Source organism: Phlebotomus papatasi, chromosome 2, assembly GCF_024763615.1.
Source record: "Phlebotomus papatasi isolate M1 chromosome 2, Ppap_2.1, whole genome shotgun sequence".
NCBI classification, from domain to species: Eukaryota; Metazoa; Arthropoda; class Insecta; order Diptera; family Psychodidae; genus Phlebotomus; species Phlebotomus papatasi.
The window spans coordinates 69,643,685-69,657,709 of NC_077223.1; the positions used below are offsets into that span (position 1 = coordinate 69,643,685).

Genomic DNA, 14,025 nt, shown 5'->3' on the forward strand with positions numbered 1-14,025 from the left:
ATCTTTGTGCGGCTCTCTAGTACAAAAACTCTCAAAGTGATCTTTTAACACTTTCTGAACAAATGGTTCTTGGAGTAATTTTCGCGTAAATTTTCTTAACCACTGTAGAGCTCAAAGAAGAGTGAAACGGAAGACGCAGAGGAGATATTAACGATGGAATTACTTAACGGTAAAGTGTTCCAAGATGATCAAAAAGATTTTTATGATCTCGAAGAAGAAAATGTCTCCTCTTTGGTATATTCACTTGTCGAATATTCTCCCACTGGGAATAGTCCATAAATTCTGGCCACCAAAGAATTTTCTAACAATCTCAAGACGATGCCAAGAGGCCCCGTTAATGATCATCTATTGATCGCGCGGAAACTCACGATCGCGATCATTTTGCAACTGTACATCGTTACAAATTTTCATATTTGTTATTCAATAGCTTATGGCTTAAGATGAATTTGGGTTTCTTTTGCCTCATTTTCTTCGTCAGAATGGTATTATCTCAATTTTACACGCATTTATTGAGGTGTTAATAACCGTGTGAGGGTAAAGTGAGATGGAAATTATCTTCTCCAATTTAAATGAACTTTTTTTCGACGATGATCATTTCACTCTAGACTTTTCATTTCATTTTCATTAAGACCATCATCTAAACTAATTTACGTGGGCTTTGTGTTGCATGTCTCTCTCAGAAGTAAATTTTGTGCAATTTTAGCCTTCTTTTAAATTCCACGGTTTTATGATCACTTTTTTTTGGTAGTAATTTCTTCATTTTTAGTTAATTATAATTGCTAAACAGTTGGAGTATCATATGTCTAGTGTGACTTTTTAATGTCTTTTGATGTTTTTTCTCCGTGTTGAAAATGAGTTTTGTTGGGGAAGAAAAGATGATGCTCTGATGTTAATGAAAATTATATAAAAAAGTATAATCTTCTTTCAGATCACTTAAAATTTAAAACATTTTTTCTAACACAAATATATTTTACGTAAAAAACGTGATACAATTATCTGTGACAGTTTAAAGAGATACACTGAATTATAAAGAATTTCAACTGCTCCATATGATGCTGTTTTAGGTGAATTGGCATAAGTATAAAGCTATTGAAAATCTTACTCAAAAATTGAAATCGAAGCAAAACATTGGATATTTATTTTAGAATTTTTCTCTGATATTATTTTAACCGAAGCACATAATGTCATTTAACTTTCAAAAGTTTGGGTTTAAAAAAAGAAATGCTTAAGTTTAATATTTTTACAACAACATTAAATCAAAAATTGAATACAATGGACGCTGTACAAGTGAGCCGTTAAAGCTTTAAATTTGGTTAACAAAAATTGAATTGAGCAGTATTAAAATTAGAAGTTTAAAAGCAGTAAAATTACATGCAAATTTTATTAAAGAGAGAATAAATTGTTTTTCATTTTACCTGCATCCATTTTAAATGTTACATAAATTAAATTTATTTTTTGTAAATATTTAGATCAAAATTTAATTACGCTGGTCAAATTTGATTATTTCTGCTCATTTATTTATTTTTTTATAATATACTTACTTGAACTTTAATTTGTTTGAGAAATAATTTGTAAGAAAAAAATAAATATTTGTAAGATTAATATTGTTAGAACTTACAGGATTTTTAAAATTGTACCACTTTTGAATATCCCAAAAATGATTCTAACGTTTTTTTTTTAACTTGAGATCTTTTAATATGACAGTTACAAAATCTGATACATTTTACGGACTTGATCTCCTTGAACTAGACTGATTTACTCTTTTATAAGATTTTTTTGATTGAGTTTTAAATTTTAATGAAGAACACATTTTTGAAATCTTTAAAATCAATTTGGATAACATTGATCTAATTCGAAAAGTCTTAAAACACATTTGATTTTTTTTAAACTTAGTTTAAATCTATAATTTTATTTTCAATGAAAAAAAAAACATTTTTGTATTTGGTTATTAATTTGTAGTAATTTAGTTATAAACCCGTAAATACGCAAAGATGTGGTGAGATGAAAAATAATCCTCACGGAATACATGAACTCGTAAGTTCGATTATTCCGCAAAGAATTTTTCAAAATTATTTTTGCAGAGGTTAGTAATAAAATTACTGAGTTAGAGCACAGAAAAAAAATATTTCGTATTTTTTTTTTGTAGATGTTAGTAAATTCCTAATCAAGAATAACGATATGCTTGTAAGTTGTATAACCTGCTCTGAAAAAAAAAAATTATCAAATAGAAAAGTTTTGTCAAATATGCGGCCAACTGGATTTTGTTAAAAGTTTGTCAAAAGGGTGTTTTTGCATATAAAATGTAAGAAAAATTTTTTGTCATACTTGTAATAACATCCTTTTAGCAAAATCTATTTGTCCATTCAACAAGATATTTTTTTAAGGTACTAAAAGTTCGTAAGAATTTGTCCTTTTTCACAAATATTGTTCGTTAGTTGACCACTTGACGAGCGTCTTTTGCACTTTTACAAACATTTGTGTGTAAATGTTCGTAAACACAGAAAAATGTTCGTACAAATTTGTCATTTGCTTGTAAAGTTTTGTCAGACAAGCAAAAATTTATAAACAAATGTTTTTAAAAGACAAAAAAAAAACTCTCGTAAAATTTTTCATAAAATTATTTATATTTTTTCACAAACATTGTTCGTAATATGACCACTTGACATTGATCACTCAAGCATTTTTGTTCTTGTACAAACATATGTTCGTAAAGGCCAATACACACTGGCAGCAATTTTCATCAAAAATTGCTTTTTTGAACGAAATCGTCTGCACTTCTGTAGGTTGAAATGTCAAAATTTTGTCAAAAATACAATTTTTGCCGAAAATTGCTCACAATGTGTAGAGGCCTTATATATTTTGTTTGTCCACTGAGAAAAAAGAGGGTGCGATTAATTTTTTTTCCCGTGACTTTAACACTTTTTAGGTGTAAAAATATATCAACATTTTTTAATGTTAATTTTACACCTTTTAAGGGTAAAATCAACATGAAAGAAGGGCAACTTTAACCCATAATACCTAAAAAGGGTAATATTTACACCGTTTTCGGATCAATACTGCAGGGTAAAATTAACATTTCCGGAATGTTATTTTGACTTTTTCGGATTTCTTTCAGTGTCTAGCAAAAATGTACAAACAAATGACAAAAATTTTAGAATATTTTTCTGTGTGTTTCACAAACAAATGTTTGTAAAATATCAAAAAATGCTCGTCAAGTGAACTACAAACTCTTACAAACTTTTTAATAGGGTTTATTATTTACGAGCATTTTGTAAGTTCCCAATAGGAATTCGCAAACATTTACAAATAATTTTGCGAAAATATTCTTTTCTGTGTAGTACTAATTAAATTATTAATCAATAATATACATTTTGTTTCTTCGGTTTTTCATAATGAAATCCGTAAATTCATAGGTCTTTCCATTTAAAAAAAAATCTCTTTTTTCTAAATTGCTTTGAAAGTCCCGCGATCACTCAGAATTTAATTAAGAGCAGCTTTTGACACCACTTTGAGGCAATTTGCGGGTTTAACTCTGCAAGGCGCCTCTTTGGGAAAAGAAAGTCAAATTGAACTAAATTTTTTTCCACTTAAACAATTCTTGTTTGTTCTGCAAAATCATGTCAATTTGTGCTGCGATCTAAAATGCAAGACTTTTTGTATTCATATTATAGAGAATGATCACGCACATGAGAATCATACGCATACAACTTGCCACTTCAATTGAATGGCAAAAGAAGCAATTTTACACAATTTCTTCAATTGAAGATCTTTCTCGTGGCATTTTATTTTTTTCTTGTTCTCCTCAGAGTGAGTCTATACACCTTCTCGACCAAGACCATTGGTTTTAGTGGAATCACAATTATTTTGTTGCAGCTGCTATTAGTGGGATAACTGTTAAGCCTCTTTCTTGTGGCTTCGGATTGCGCGCGCGTCTTGTTCTTATGACCGAAGCTAAGGCCTCGCGAGAATAAAATTGGCTGGGGGATTGTTTGAGATTATTTCCTTCTAACTGTTGTTTAATTTGGACGACGGACGGGTGATTTGCATAAAAATTTTGTGAGATGTATAATATATAAGATCGCTGTCCTAAACATGATCGAGTTATCGCTTAAGATACTTTAAGAGAATCTTAAACTGAGTAGATTATCGTGAACACACATTTTATGGCGCGAAAGCGCAAATAGAGCAAAAATTGCGTATTTAGAGAATTTTTCATACCTGTAAAACATCATTATTAGACCTATAAGAGAGAAAGATGTAAAATACAGTAGAACCCCGCTATAGGCCATCGCTCTATAGTCCACAATTTATTGACCGTTGATTTCAAAACACTGATTTTAAGTTAGGTTATGTTTTTTAGTACGCGACATGCAATGTTGTCATAATTATTTTAATATTTTTGGCAAACTTTATTGAGTAGTTGTGATAATTGTGATACATAATAAAGAGAGAGAGGACAAGTACCACAATCGCAAAGAAAGTGGAAGTCGTCGAGCAATTTCAATACTAAAAGTCGTTGATAATTTTAAAAAATGACATGGACTATAGTGCGACCCAAGTGTCAAATCTGGAACCAAATATGGACTATAGCGAGGCTCTACTGTATGTTGAACTTTTTTGGAATAAGTAAACGTAAGGTGAAATCATAACGAACCGTAATATTAGTAGAAAATATTATTCTGAAAAGTCCAATTTTGAAAACCAAAAGTTTGGTAATCTTTAAATTATCAAACTTTTATAAAAATTAAGTTTAGAAAAATTTCATTTAAACGGGTTGATTCTCAATTTTACTCTGATTTTAGAAGATTCTGCAATTGTTTTTGTCCGATAATAAGTTGGCACAAACTTTTAAAAAACTATGTCTAAAAAGTTTGTCAAAAGTATGTAAACTTATAATTTAACATATTTTTTATTATAATTCTGTAAATATTTGGTTAATATTTCGTCCCTTATATTTCTGATTTTAATGGTATTGAGTTGCGCCATCATTACCTTTTTTAATCTTTATTATTAAAAAAATATTTTGGTAAAAAAATTAATAATAAAAAATTGATTCAAAATTAAATTTTTTTTGACAAATTCTTGAAAAAAATTAGAAACTTCAAAGAAAGTTTATGATTTTGAGTAGGATTTTTTTCTTTACAGTAGAAGTTCCTTTTTTAGTTGCATTTTTCAGAACTTATTGCTAAATGGAATAAAAATCAGGTTTTTTTTTTAGCAATACTCAATCTCTAACAATTAAATTCAATTAAGTCATCTTAAATGTGCTCACGGATGGTTTCTACCGTCTTATTACAATAGATATCATCCGGAAAATTCCAGAAAAATCGACATACAAATCGAATAAATTATATTGGGTAAACTTTGGAATACCGGACAGCACGGAATTCCGGACAAATCAATTTGTAGTTTCAGGGGTGGAATGATAACTTATCGATATTATCGAATCGATGATATCGATAAATCTGCACCTGTTAGATTACGTGAATATCGACTTTTTCCGCATTGTTGGACCACTACCACTCCTAAAAGAATGTGACTGTTGATAAATATCTATTTTAGCTACAAAAAATGCAACTATCGTTTAAATATTTCAGAAACGACAGCCGATACTATCGAAAATACGTTATCACCCCAGGTTTTGATAATCTAGGTATAATTTGATAATTATACAATTTTAGAATACTTTGATTATTATTTATTTCATTTTTAAACAACTTTTCAGAGAGTTGCCTAAAATATTAATTGGTTTGTTGGGAATTCCAAATCTAAACCTACATAATTTTGATGTTTTTGGAGATAAATTCTTTTCACCCAGATTTTTTAGAGAGAAGTAAAGTTACTGCATTTGTAAAAGGATATGTATTTCAAAATTTGCTTTAGTCTTCAAATTTTCCTCTTATTTTTAAACAAATTCAATTGTCAAGCAATGAAAATAGTTCCCTGCCATTATGTTAGTGATTCCTACTTGGGAATTACGAGACTCTCAAAAAGTGTATAACCTATTAAAAAGTCCGTAAAAGTTTGTACTTTCTGACAAACATTGTTCGTAATATGATTATTTGGCGAGCATTTTTTGTCCCTTTACAAACATTTGTTCTTACATTTTTGTTTGTCTGATAAATTTTACGAACAATAACAAAATTTCACGAACATTTTTCTGTGTGTTTACGAATACTTACGAACAAATGTTTGTAGAAGAAAGAAAATGGTTTTAAAATACAAATTTTACGAACATTTTAGTAGGTTGTACGATTTGCGAGCATTTTGTAACTCCTCAGTAGGAATTCATAATTTACAAAAAATTGCAGAAAATATTTTTTCTGTGTATTTATTTAGAATATTAAAATTTACGAAATCTTGAACGATTTGGGGGGTTTTAAATAAATAATTTTTATCAATAAAAATTTGCTGTATTCAAACTTAGAGCAGAGCCCGTATGTTTGAGACACTTTTTTATATTTTGTCTTTGAGGTATTATTGCCAAAGCTCATAAAATTATCTTGAAGGTGTGCTCTTAGTATACTCACTAATATAAACTTTATTAAAATAACTCGATTAGTGTTTTTATCACTTTAATTTAAATAATAAAAGAATAATTCATCGCGTCTCAAACATACAGGCTTTTCCCTATCTCAAATATAAATTGTTTTCGTTCATTTGATATAATGAGTAATAATTTTTTCTGAAAAACCACTAATTGATTCTTCTATGACCGTAAGTATTATAATACTGGTCAAACGCTATGCCACTACCCTACTACAAAATAGCACTTATAGTGGATTACAATTAAACCCAATGCAATGACTTTGGCAAAATTGGTCTAATTTAAACAAGAAAAAAAAAACCTCGATTACCTTCCACAAATTCAGCAAATATTTATTTTCCGTAACGAACTAAATTTATAATATGGCTTAAAGTCCTCCAAAAGACCACATTCCTTTCCTCATCGTCTAAGAAAATCGAATGTGTTGAAATGACGATCATTAAAGATCAGCGATCACCATTTTTAAAAGCATTGAGATTCAATTGAGAGCAAGTCGATTGACTTGCAAATGCTCTTTGCTGAAGATTATTAGGTAATGATCCCGTTCTCAATGTCTCGATTTTGTTTTATTTCTTTTTCATTATTTCTCGTGTTTGTCACGACAGTAAAAAAGCGTCATTTGACCTCAAAAGTCGACACCAAAGGCAAAAAAATCAATGATGTGTGACTATGAATTGGATGGAGTCACGTGGAGATGCATCCAGGAGTTGCATTGGAAACTCTTTCAAAGCCACGGAAGCTAATTTTGCCAATTGTCAACTATTCTCTGTATATTGGCCTGAATGGCTCGAGCATCGAATTACGATATTGTTCCATTGAATTCTTTTGTGGACGATGGGAATAATGTTGGGGAATTGCGCAGGTTTTCGCGGTGTTTTGTATTGTGCAGAAAAGATCTATTTTTATCCAATTTGCTTGATGATGTTTCTCAATTTGGACTTCAAATCGATTCAGTGGAAAGATTTTTTGAATAGGAACAAGAAATTTGTTTCAAAGGAAACGGTCTATTAGCAATATTTGCCAGTAATACCTCAATCACATGTAACAAATTGGTATAATGCAAGAAAAATACAAAGAGTTTTAAATCAGGTTGCCTACATACATCGCATGCATCAATTTTTTCAAAATGTTTTATACAAAATCTTTTGCTGAAAGTATAATGATATTTTTATAAAAGCAAATTTCCGTTTCTTTATTAAGGCCTTGTTTTCCAAAATATATGTTAATGTTAATGATTCCGGTATTGCTTCGTTGATTATCCCATATTCCTTTAAAAATTCTACAGTTGACGAACTCTTTGGACCGTTTATTTTCTCAAAAGTGCCAAATAATGTTAATTAAAGCGATTTTTATGCAAAAAAAAATTGCATATGATATCGTCTTTCGAGGGGAAAGAATCAAAAGTGCATGTAAAATTTTTTGAAAGTTGCACTTTGCTGAACGTGCAAATAAATATGAAATGAAAAATATTGCTTTTCCAATAAAATTAAATCATTTCATGATAATTAAAACATTTTTGTAACCCTTTTAGTTTATTGCAATTGCATTACTTTGTCGTGAAAATGAAAAATTCTTCCTTACCAATTTGGAAATGATTTTTCGAAGAGGGAGAGAAAGAGCGCACAAGAAAATCATAGTCACGAAGTACTATTGTATACTTTTTTTTATTTCTATTGTTTCTTCAAAACTTGTTGGTTCTTGAGGTGTTCTGAAGGTAACACATGCTTAAGAATTTCTCACGTGATCTCTGTAATTTATTCAATTGTTCTGTCTTGTCGCATAACACTCGAAGATGAGCTGATTCCCCAAAATGCAGAAGATGACTGTTTGGGGTCAAATGTGAGGGAAAAGTTCTCACTATCAGTCAGGATAATTGGTCTTACAAGACACTATGTGATTGGCATTTAAATGCCTCAAAAGAGATCCCCACGATTGTCGCTTCTTGGGCGTTTTTGGTCTTCCCGCCAAAATGGGGAGGAGATGTTGGCAAACAAAAGGTACAATGTTACACAATCTCGCTGTCTTTGTCGGGAAGAGAATGACTTTGAATTTATAAATATTTCATTTATAGTCAGAATTTAGATTACAAGTGCAATTTGTCCATTAAAATTTATATACTGCTCAAGTAACAGTGACTTAACACAAAATAAAAAGATGTCTTTTCAATCTTACTCACAAAATAAAATATCTACATTAAATTCATCTGACCTCAATGTCTTAGGATTGAGAATTAAACATTATCCACGTATAATAAAATATTTTAAACATAATGCCTTATCTCTGCTTGACTAGAGCTTTCAACGCTGTGCTTTAAATGTTTTCAAGCTTCAGCCATAGAGAATGCAATGGGATTATATTATTTTATTTTATTGGATTACAATCAATTAAAACAATAAAAATTGTTTCATGATAGCATTTTAAAAGCAAGAAAATATTAAAATTTTGTCGTTTTATTAAAAATTTCAAATTAAGTATTATCCACACGCAACTAAAAATTTAATCCCATGAAATATTTTAATCCTATCGTGTTTCTTATTGGTTAAAGTTTTGAAAGGTTTTAAGGTTTTCAGGTTTCATCCAATTATAGAAGAATGAAAGGATTTGGGCTTTTAAAATTTAAAAGAATAATTATTTAAATTCCATGGATAGTATTGTAGATAATTTAATAAGCATTGTTACAATTAAAGAAAAAAACAATATTATTTCATTCATATATAGAAACAAGCAATTTTTTCGATTTTCGAAATGTAATGGATTACGTGTCCTTGAAATCCAATCCTAAGCTAACGTTTGCCAAAGAATTTTTTGTTAATAATAGTTAATAATAATAGTTTATTAAATTCACGATAATAGGGTCATCCCTTTTCCAATTCTGCAATTTTAAGAAAAAATCGAGCAAAAAATTAATATTATAAAAATAGAAAAGAAAGAAAGAAAAAAAAACGGAATCAAAAAGCAAAAAAAAAGTAGAAAGAGTTGAGGTTTAATCTCTCAATGGTTCAGCCTGAGAATGCAGCCTAATAGCATCCGCACAGATACGGCTGTTAGCCGGATTTTCATCATAATAATTTAGAAAAGTTAAGCATTATGGCTAAGCCTTAAGGCTGAAGTCCGTATAAGGAAACAATTCGTAATGGAAAAGTTCCAAAAGTTTATTTAGCTTACTACCGTGCTCCTTTCCGACCAAATATAAAGTTGACGTATGACTTAGGATTTAAATATGTATTTTTAAATTTTATCTTTAACTGCTTCATCTGGTAGCTCCCATACAAATTAATTTAGTTATTTAATAAAAGCCATCGAGTATTTCAGGTCAATAAAATGAAAACGTTTTTCGTATGGAAGGAAATCATGGGTATTTTCGGAGTTCTTGTGTTTCTTGAAAATATCTTTCGAAGATATTTATAGTCCATCATGTCAAGTGATATCTTAATGTAAAGGTTCTTAAGAAATTCAACAGAGTAAAATCTTCTGTTTTTGTTTTTTTCTCTGTTTTTTTTTTTTTTAATTGAGATTTTGTGTATTCAAAAAAAATCAAACATGTTTTTACATTACTGGCATATACCTATATCAAGCCTAAAAGTGAAGCTATTTTTCACTTTTCTTTGTAAAAAATTTGAAGATATTGCACCGCGACTTATACAAATTTCCTTGTAGTTCTTGTATTATTTCGGCAAACATTATGAAATATGTATTTTTAGATAGCTTTGAATGCATAATTTCGAAATATATCAGACTGATAAGTCAATAATAATCTTTAGGAAAAAACTTGCCAATAGTCTTCAGTGCCTCTATGCAAAAACGTATGGAGAAATGAAACGTCGATAGGCCCCTGTCTTTATCAAGTAATTTTTGACATTTTTTGATTTGTTATTTAGAAATTTATTATTTCATTTGTATAAATTTAATTTTAATTTTAATTTAATTCATTCATTGCTTTTAAGCTTGCACCCTCGAAAGCCTTACAAAGATGAATATGAATAAATAAATGTAGTCAGGAAGCACTATTTTGCGCCCACGACGTCTAACTGCATGTGTCCAACCTACTCCAGATCTTCTATCTATTTCAGATTTTCAAAAAAAACTGGGATAAACATCTAGTTTAAATCCACGTAACATTTTAATTCTAATTCTTCTAACATTTTATTTTAGAAAAACCTACACATCTTTAGATTGAGCATTCTGCGAATTCCTTACGCAGTTTCCTTTTTCCCAGAAATCTGTCCAAAATAGGCTCGAAAGATGCAAAATTTGTCATTGCTCAGCGATCATGTCTCATTTGCAATTCAAATGAGTATTTGTACCTTTTTGAAATTTGCCATGCAAAAAAGAATTAATCAAAATTGTATGTCATGTGTCAGCTCAATGAGGAATAAATTTCACTGAAAATTGTCGTTGTCATTGGGATCGGAAAAGAGCAATAAAATGTTGGCGATGAAAAGCGAAAAAAAATGAAAAAAAGACGCAAAAGTTACAATCATTTTGCAGCAGATTGCACAACATCTCGGGATGGAGAAAGAGAATTGTATGCAAAGATTTTTCTCGTGGATGAAAAATCACGAATATAAAAAAAAATTCCCACACAATTCGCCAAGATGTCCATCAAAATATTTTTTTTTCATTTTACAAGATGGCACAAACTAAAATTGATGATGACGGGAAGACGATAGAGATACGTTGAATGCGTAACTTTGCGCTGAAAGTCATCCCAAAGCTTTATGGGATCTTTTGCAATTTTTCTGGAGGAAAATCAACAGAGTTTTCCCATTAAGACTTTCCGTTTCTTTTGCCATTGGATTTCCACAGCTTATGATGATTTGTGTGAGAAGGTGGAATAGAGGATGGAATTGAAGTTCGTCATGGGAGAACGAGAAATGGACTACCAAACCGACAATTTATTTGAAAAAAAAAAATCTTTCACACTTAACATACGGCAAACAATGCGTCTAAATTGCAAGAAAAAAGGAAATCTTCGATAGAAAAACTTCCAGCAAGTGTCTGTGGGAAAATCTTTAAATTCTAAACGTATGATATATAAATTCGAAATATTCTTACTTGAGAAAAGTCGTAACAGAAAAAAACACCATCCCTCCTCTCTCGAGGTTTTGAAATGAAACTGCAACCGTAATTCACTTTCTGAGCGGTTTTCCTGGCAGAACAGAACAATTATCTACTAAATTATCTAATTGCAGTGATATTTTTCTCAAGAGTTCTTTCTTGTAAAAATGCTATAACGTGGTGGTAAAATATGCAAAAATGCGTCTCAGAAAATAATGTTTAACATGAAAATGATCTTCTCTAGAACCTAGGGAAGATTCCTCACATTCGTTTATTCTCTCTCAATCTGCCCCAAACGATACGCTTCAGCAATTTCTGGACTGTGGTCGTCTTCCCGGAAGAGTATCACTCTGCAAGAGGTCTTTCTTTTTAAATAACAAAAAATAAAAGTTGGTGGGAAAAGAAGTAACAGAAGATGTGAAGAAATCCCGAGTCAATGTCCGATTCGAGGGAACAAGAAGACTCTTCATTGATTCACGTGCTGGTGGAACTTCAGAATAGAAAGACAGAGATTCAGCTGATTATTGATTCATTTGTCTCCGTGTCACGTGCTCCGGGGAAACGTGAAGAACAAAGACTCGCCCACCCATATCCCCAAAACGCCTCCAGAAGGGCGGCAATGGTCGCACTTCAAAGGAAATGCGACAAAGGGAAGGGCATTCAAAGAATTTGTTCTTGCAAGATGTTCTAAAGTGTATTTTCCCCATATTTTGTACATGTTTTTGGACAGAAATATTTCAATTAGTGTGGTAGGTAATTTAAGAGGACGAAAACAACCTGTATTAATTGCAGGTTATTAACCCTTCATACTTGATACATTTGATAGAATACCTAATCTTGAGAGAAGCAGATAAAAAATGTACGATACACATCGTCCAATTCTGTAATTTGTAAGAAGGATTAAGTGAAGAGGTTATGTTAAATCTAACCTCAGAATATTTTATAATAAACTCTTTATCGAAATATCATAAGGTATTCTTATTAAGGGATTATTTAAAAACACGAGGCTATGTGGAAGTAAGAAAAAAAAAACGATAAAATTCAATAAAAAAGTTGGAATGGATCAACTGTGACCGAAGTTGATAACTCAGACCGTTTAGCCTGTAAACGTATGGGCCGTAGAAAGAAAAGGTCTGGAAATTCGTGCAAAATTGAATGCAATACGCTTTCAGAGTTTCTAAAACTCCTCTGTGAAACTCCATTTCGGATGCAGCAAAACTATTTGTGAACTTTTCAACTCAAGATCAAAATCTACCTTTTCTCCGGAGCTTTCCCCAGCGAAAACTCCTTTGTAATCTACACGCCGGCAAAATTTCTACGGTCTTCCTCTGAAGTTTCTTTCAAAACTTCTCCAAAAACTTAATACTAGGGGAGACCGGGGAGGTTTGGGACAGGGGCGGTGTGGGACAAGGCGATGTTTTCAATTAATTTTTGAAATAAATGGGATTTAACCATTACTGTATCGTAGGCAATATTAAGATGTATCTTGACTAAAAGAATGGATATCCTCAGTTTTATTGTTTTAATTCTATAAACATTTTTTTAAAAAAGTGATAAAAATCGTATATTTTGACGTCTCAGTTTTCCTCTTTGTATTTTATATCAGCGATATATAATCAAAACTTTTTTATCTCATTAGGTAGCAGTGTAATCTGGGAATATATTTTTATAAAAGTTTCAGAGATTATACGCTCTTGTTTTTTACATAAAGGTTTTAAATACCAAAACTACACGTGAGGATGTTTGGGACACCTGAAAGGGGATGAATGGGACATTGATTTTCGACAAGATTGTACGTGGTATACAATTGTTTATTGTCAAAATGAAGAGTAATGCCCAGTTTCTACTGGAAATCTCCCTCTTGTGCAAATTTTATCGGTGCAGCAGATTTCTCTAACTACAGTGACAATTAAACCATCATTGTCTTAGAAATCAATAATTCCTTCTCAGAGGATATTCGATCTTTGCCCAATCTAGTTAAAAACTATTTTTTCGATAATTTCTCGAACAAGTTCTCCAGAAAAGGCAAGGCGAGAGATAATTCAGAGAAATAATGAGAAAATAGGTACAATGCAGTTGTCGTAAAATCAAACAGGAATCCATCAATGAGTTCAAAACTAAGAATTGCAAGAAAATTTACTCGCCTGAGGAATTTGATAATCATGATTGCAATATTTAGAATAAAAAAAGAAAAGAAAGGTAGATGGAAAATAAGAAGAAAATACTTTAAATAATTGATTGACAATAAATGACTCTACTGTACAAATAAAATTGATATTAATTTCTAAGTGTGAATAAAAGATGAAACATTTTTATTTCTATCAGAAATATTTTTAATATGGTATTTAAAATTAATTAATGTGTTCCAGTAATACAAATTATGCGAGAAAAAACGCGTCCCAAACATCACCTATTGCGTC

The 14,025-nt window shown here is 30.7% G+C and overlaps 1 protein-coding gene across 2 annotated transcripts in view; it reads left to right on the top strand.

Annotated features, from left to right (window-relative positions):
- The window catches only part of LOC129800905 (uncharacterized), a 71,932-nt gene that overhangs the window by 31,194 nt on the left and 26,713 nt on the right, over positions 1-14,025 (top strand). The gene's annotated exons all lie outside the window — the stretch shown is intronic.